The sequence below is a fragment of the Vanellus vanellus genome (assembly GCF_965231255.1).
Source record: "Vanellus vanellus genome assembly, chromosome: Z".
In the NCBI taxonomy this organism is placed as follows: Eukaryota; Metazoa; Chordata; class Aves; order Charadriiformes; family Charadriidae; genus Vanellus; species Vanellus vanellus.
Window position 1 is genome coordinate 16,599,941 of NC_138908.1, and position 7,552 is coordinate 16,607,492.

Sequence of the window (7,552 nt, forward strand, 5' to 3'; positions counted from 1 at the left end):
TTATTCCCATTGAAAACTTGTGCTAGCTGTTCCTTCACAGGCTGTTCTGTGGGAGTTCGGTATTGTAGCTGTCAAGAGAGGTACCAGCTTTCCAACTTCATGCTTATGGACTCTCTGTACTATATGTACTTTGTAGAAGTATTACTCTATATAAAGCTTTATATATACCCAGGCTAAATCTGAACACAGAACAGCCAGCAGAAAAGCCTGCTCATGGTGAATTGTTAATTACATAGGTACTTCAAGAAATGTTGAGCTGGAAGCTCAAAAGAAGCTTCATTAGCTGGGATTTCCAAAGATGTCTAGTCTGAGTCACTGTTTTGGCACATTTTGGACAGTGGATGGACAGCTTATAATCAGAATCAGAAAAAGGAGCTGAAAAACTGTATACCTGCAGACAAACTAAGTACCTTTTCTAATTTAATCACAGAATCACAGAATCACAGAATTATCAGAGTTGGAAGGGACCTCTAGAGATCATCTAGTCCAACTCTCCTGCTAAAGCAGGATTGCCTAGAGCACATTACTCAGGACTGCATCCAGGCGGGTCTTGAAAATCTCCAGGGAAGGGGACTCCACAACCTCCCTGGGCAGCCTGTGCCAGTGCTCTGTCACCCTCACCGTAAAGAACTGTTTCCGTGTATTTGAACGGAACTTCCTGTGTTCTAACTTGTGCCCATTGCCCCTCGTCCTGTTACTTGGAACCAATGAAAAGAGCCTGGCTCCATCCTCCTTCAACCCACCCTTTAGATACTTGTATGCCATAATAAGGTCTCCCCTCAGCCTTCTCTTCTCCAGGCTAAAGAGTCCCAGCTCTCTCAGCCTTTCCTCATAAGGGAGGTGCTCCAAGCCCTTAATCATCTTAGTTGCCCTTCGCTGGACTCGCTCCAGCAGTTCCCTGTCCCTCTTGAACTGGGGAGCCCAAAACTGGACACAGTATTCCAGTTGTGGCCTCACCAGTGCCGAGTAGAGGGGGAGAATGACCTCCCTCGACCTACTGGCCACACTCTTCCCTATGCAGCCCAGGATTCCATTGGCCTTTTTGGCAACAAGGGCACATTGCTGGGCCATGGATAATTTACTGTCTACCAGGACCCCCAGATCCTTCTCCTCCAAGCTATCTCCCAGCAGGTCAGCCCCTAACCTGTACTGGTGCCTAGCATTCTTCCTCCCCAGGTGCAGGACCTTGCACTTGGTTTTGTTGAACCTCATTAGGTTCTTCTCTGCCCAGCTCTCCAGCCTGTCCAGGTCACGCTGGATGGCAGCACGGCCCTCTGGGGTGTCAGCCACCCCACCCAGTTTGGTATCATCAGCAAACTTGCTGAGGATACACTCTGTCCCCTCATCCAGGTCATTAATGAATATATTAAACAAAATAGGACCAAGTATTGAGCCCTGGGGGACCCCACTGGTTACAGGCCTCCAACTAGACTCTGTGCCGCTGATCACAACCCTCTGAGTCCTGTCCCGCAGCCAACTCTCAATCCACCTCACTGTCACCTCATCTAGCCCATACTTTCTCAGCTTCCTAATGAGGATGTCATGGGAGACAGTGTCAAAAGCCTTGCTAAAGTCAAGGTAGATGACATCCACGACTTTCCCCTCATCCAGCCAACCAGTTATAACATCATAGAAAGCTATCAGATTGGTCAAGCACGATTTACCCTTGGTAAATCCATGTTGACCACTTCCAATAACTTCCTGTTCCTCAACGTGATTGGAGATGACATCCAGAATGAGTCGCTCCAATACCTTCCCAGGGACAGAGGTGAGACTAACCGGTCTGTAGTTCCCTGGGTCCTCCTTCTTGCCTTTTTTGAAGATTGGAGTGATGTCGGCCTTCCTCCAGTCCTCAGGCACCTCTCCTGTTCTCCATGACCGTTCAAAGACGATGGAGAGTGGTCTAGCAATAACATCCGCCAGCTCTCGCAGCACTCGCGGATGCATGCCATCAGGGCCCATGGACTTATGAATGTCCAGCTTGGCCAAGTGGTCTCTGACCCGGTCCTCCTCAACTGAGGGAAAATCTTCCACTCTCCAGACCTCCCCCTTTGCCTTCAGAGGGTGGGATTCATGAGGGACAGCTTTAGCAGTGAAGACCGAAGAAAAGAAGGCATTCAGTAACTCTGCCTTCTCTGCGTCCTCCACCACTAGGGCACCTGTCTCATTCACCAGCGGGCCTACATTTTCCCTAGTCTTCCTTTTTCTATTGATATATTCAAAGAACCTTTTCTTATTGTCTTTGACTGCAGTGGCCAAGCTGAGTTCTGATTGAGCTTTGGCCCTTCTCATTTTCCCCCTACATAGCTTTGTTATATCTTGATAATCCTCATAAGTTGCCAACCCCCTTTTCCAGAGAATGTAAACTTTTCTTTTTTTCCTGAGGTCCAGCCAAAGTTCTCTATTTAGCCAGGCTGGTCGTCTTCCCCGTCTGCTCGTTTTTCGAGACAAGGGGATGGCCTTCTCCTGCGCTTTTAAGAGCACCTGCTTGAAGTATGCCCAGCCTTCCTGGGCACCTTTGCTCTTCAAAACTGCCTCCCAAGGGACACTCTCGACCATGCTCCTAAACAGGCTAAAGTCTGCCCTTCGGAAATCCAAGGTGGCAGTTCTGCTGGCTCCCCGCCTTACGTGATCAAGAATTGAAAATTCTATCATTTCGTGATCACTGTGCCCAAGGCGACCTCCAACCTTTACATCCCCCACAAGACCTACTCTGTTAACAAACAGTAGGTCCAGTAGGGCACTTCCCCTAGTTGGTTCCTTCACCAGCTGTGTTAGGAAGTTGTCTTCCACACACTCCAGGAACCTCCATGACTGTTCCCTCTCTGCTGCATTGTATTTCCAGCAGATGTCTGGGAAGTTGAAGTCCCCCACAAGAACAAGGGCAGATGATTGTGAGACCTCTGCCAGCTGCTTGTAGAATACTTCATCGGCTTCTACATCCTGATTAGGAGGTCTATAACAAACTCCCATCACGATGTCTGCCTTATTGGCCTTCCCCTTAATTTTTATCCATACACACTCAGTGTTGTCATCCACACTGTTAAGTTCCTGGCATTCAAAACTGCCCCTAACATAGAGGGCCACCCCACCACCTCTTCTTCCTTGCCTATCCTTTTTGAAGAGTTGGTAGCCATCCATTACAGCACTCCACTTGTGTGTGTCCTCCCACCACGTTTCTGTGATGGCGACTATATCATAGTTTCCTTGCTGTACAATGGCCTCCAGCTCCTCCTGTTTATTTCCCATGCTGCGTGCATTAGTATAGATGCACTTCAGCTGGGCTGATTGCCCTGCCACTTTCTTGGGGGGACAAGCCCTAATTCGCATCTGATCATACTCAGGCACTACTGTAGCTACCAAATTATCACTACCCCTCGTGCCTTGGCTGTCACACAATTCACCATCCCCCACCACCACTGGGACAGGCTGCAAGACCTTGCTAACACTTTTACCCAGAAGCACTGGTACGCTTCTCCCAGGCACCACTTTTGTAATCCTGGTCTCATCCCCGTCCCCCTTCAAACCTAGTTTAAAGCCCTGTAGATGAGCCCTGCTAGCTCTTGTCCCAGGATCTTTCTTCCCCTTCGGGTTAGGCTTCCCCCACCTGTTGCCAGCATGCCTGGTTTCCTGTAGATGAGCCCATGATCAAAAAAGCCAAAGTTCTGCCGGATACACCAGTCTCGGAGCCAGGAGTTAATTTCCTGACTCCTCCTATTTATCCCCTGGTCAACCCCTGCAAATGGTGGGATAGAGGAGAACACTATTTGTGCTCCCGATCCCTTAACCAGCCGTCCCAGGGCCCTGAAGTCATTCTTCATTGCCCTTAGACTTCTGGTACCTACCTCATCACCACCTACCTGAAATATCAGTAGTGGGTACTAATACCATGCTAATTTCAATTTATCAATTAACTAGTAAGGAAAACCTGTATCAATATGAAATTTTGCACTTCTTCAAGTGAGCTCACTATCCACAGCTAGTTAATTCCCATTACTTACACCAGCTTATAACCTAGGTCAAGCCATACATGCATTTAAGTCTTCAAAATGATTTAAGTGTTCAATAACAGGTAAGAAATAGTGCTTTGTGAAATAAACATTTTTAAATGCTTTCATTTCTGTAGACAATATGCTTTTGGTAACTCAGTTTTGAATAGCTTAAAATTAAAATCCTGTTATAGGACTGAGAGCTGGAATCCAGTTCTGCGAGCGTTTGTCGGTAAACTGTTATCTAGAAATTCTTAACACAGCATTTATCATTGTGAGTAGTCAGCTTTTGACAGCAGCCACTTGAAACTGGAAGCAGGTAACCAAACACCACCCCACCAAAAACACCACCCCACCGAAAACACCACCATAATATTCAAGAAAACATTGTGAACATGGGTGTTCAGGATGAACATACACTATTAAAGAGATCCTGGTTATAGGTTTACTAGAGAGGTAGCAATTTCAGTTCACAATTCCACTTATGACATTACAAAAAGCTTTGAAATAAAATGATAGCTTCCTGTTTTCTAAGAGGGTGTGCTTTGTAGTTCATATTCTAAATGATGGAATGTAAATCCATTTATCTGAATAAAAATTAGTAATTTCATTTAACTTTTTCGAAAATAAAATAAATGCACAATGACTTGGAGTCTCTCTGCTTTGATTTCTCAGTATTTCAGGTGGCTGTGTCCCCTGGACCGTGTTTCCTTGGCTTAAGTTAAAATAATGCGTTAACAACTAAGTGTCATTTACACCTTACGCCACTCAAAAATACGAAAGAACCTTAGATGAGAGTAAGTAATTTACACACCAGATTAAAGCCTTTCAAACTTAAATGTGAAGTGTCATTTTTCATTATTTGAGAGAATTGTGGTGAAAGTCCACATGCAGTCAGTACCTGAAGACCCTGTCCTTCTTAGAAGTGCTGATAGCAAGGTCTGACAATTTAAGGTTCCTGCAACTAGCTAACAGTTCTGGCCGTATGCCTGACAGAGTTGCGAAATCTTGGCCAAATGAACTGAAGCATTCTTGTTTGTGTAAGAGGCACTTTAATTACATAAGTAGTATACTATTTAGTTAAATATAGAAAACAGCCTATGTATAAGAAGATAATTCTTCACAGTACAAATCAAGGTTGGGAGAAGAGGGTCTTATCTTGTGGGCAGATAATTAGCACATAGTGACCCTTGAGTTTTAATCCCTCTTCTGACATCAAATACTTTTGTGCGTTTAAGTAATTTAAACTTTGTTCCTCCTGTAAAGTCATAATCATGATGATAATCAACCTTAACTACATTAAAGGGATGTTCATATTAGCTAGAGTGTATTTGTGAAAATGCTTTGAAGATGAAAAGCACTGTATCAAGGTAAAAGGTCTTATTTTTTTATTACAACAAAAGTTGCTCTAAAGAAATAACAGTGCTGTGTAGACATATCTGAGCTTTGAATTGCTTTTGCTAATGTTACTTCAAAGAAACAACATTCGCATTGAAGAGAGGGGAAAATAAAAGCTCAGTCAAGTCAAGTTTACCTTCTGCATCATTTGTGCACATCTCAGTGTCAAGAGTTCCCATTATGCTCTACTGCTTGTAGACTTTGTAATTTCTGTCCTAAAAAATTCACAAAATTTATTTCAATAGTGATGGATTATTGCACACGTTAAAAGATGATCCTCTGTGTCCTACATCAGCCAAAGCTTGACTAAAAAAGGAAGTCCATATTAACCATATGCTCTTACTGTGAAACAAGCTTTCTCTTGCACATTCCATGTAAATTTTGTGTTTTCTCCTGTATACTGGAAAGTATTTGTAATAATTTAAGATTTCAAGTGACTTCAAAGAAAAATGAATGTCCGTGTTTGGTGTTAGGACAAATAAATTTTAAGCATAAATTAACTTCAAGGCTACTGTCTGGAAGCGTCCCAGCATTGTGTTCAGGAATATTTGAAAACCTACATTTTCAGCTGTTTATTATGATCCACTACCTAGAGTGTATTGTTTCTACAGCTGTCTTGTGGAGCAGAAAAGCCTGTGAACTCTCAAAAGACCAGCAAAGTGCTAACCTAAAGGAAGTTCAAGCAACCTTTTACCAATAGCTGAAGTGAAGGTGGCTGTCTTTACATTCACACTGCTATGGGACTGTAACACCTTACATTGCTCAAATGTAAATGAACAGTTGGCTTCTCCCTCATTTGCACCAAGTGGAAGTATCCTCAAGGGACCATTTTAGCACCACAGAAGTACCAGAAAATCCCTTCCCTAGCAATATTTTTTTCAAGGAGGAACCATCAAGAAGCTGACCTCATTAGCTTCAAAGCTGTGATGTGCTCCTTGATGAGGTGAAGATTGCATAGTCCACAGACAGAGCAACTCTGCCAATTGCGGGTGAAAGGAGGAGAATTTTCAGCTTATGGGTAATTTACTGAGGTAGTATTTTGGAAAGCTTCCATGCAAAGAAACACACACTCTGTGAGATCAGGTATATAAAATCTACTACAAGATAAGATAGTCAAGTCCAGAAACTTGACATTTCATGTTACTGACACAAGTTACTTCAGAAAATAAAATCCTTACTTCAATTAAGCAGTCATGCTTTTCTTCCCAGCTGTAGCATATGGCCTCAAAGTCCCAGATGCCAGAAAGAAAAAGGAACCCCAGATTGTGTAGGAAATAATTACAGAAGATGAGCATTTCAATTAATAGCTACACTGGCCTGCTAAAATTAGAGGTGTGTGCTTCTCCCTAATACTGCCCCTGTACCAGTTAATTAGTTTTTGTGCATGAAGTACATGAGCACATCACCTCTGCATAGAAGTGCTTATAAAATTAATCTAGGTAGCTACAGTATGAGCTGCCTCCACATGTGGCTCTGCTGGAACTTGCTCATCTACATGCTTCCATTTCCAGCATTTTTTTAACATACACATCAGATTAGCTCCACATCCATCACATGAATAATTAAAAGGGGAAGAATGAAAAAGACTGGCACAAATTTTCCATTGGTTTATGATGAAGTGTAGTTATTCGAACACTGGCTGGATTTTGCTTACCCATAGCTCCACTTTGACTGCGTCTTGACTTCAGGTGCCTTCCTTGGCTCTGCTCAGGCATCACTTCTCTATGACTTTGATGACTAAAAGTTAGGTCCTGGTAATTGTAATGTGCGCCCCAGGGGACTGGCCCGGGAGGCACGGTGACTCAGAGGTGCCTCCCCGTTCCCTCCAGGCGTGCAGGTACTCACCGCTGGCCTAAAGCATCCTCCAGCTATTACATGCCCAATCCCACGCAGCATTGCCGTGGATGGTGAGTAGCAGGAGTGTGGCCAGATCATCTCGTTCGTGCCTCTGCCTGCTCCCATTAAGTGGGCTCACAGTCCCGTTTCGCTAAGGTTAGACCCCTGGTCTAGCAGGTCCTCTTTGCATGTGAATGGGTCCATGGGCATTTAATGCTTCATTCTGAGGTTTGCTGATGTTTCTAGCCAAATCTGGCTATGCTGTGCCAAATAAACCCCACATCCCTCTTTCATGTGAGTCCATTACAGGTACAACTTATGTCCTTCAG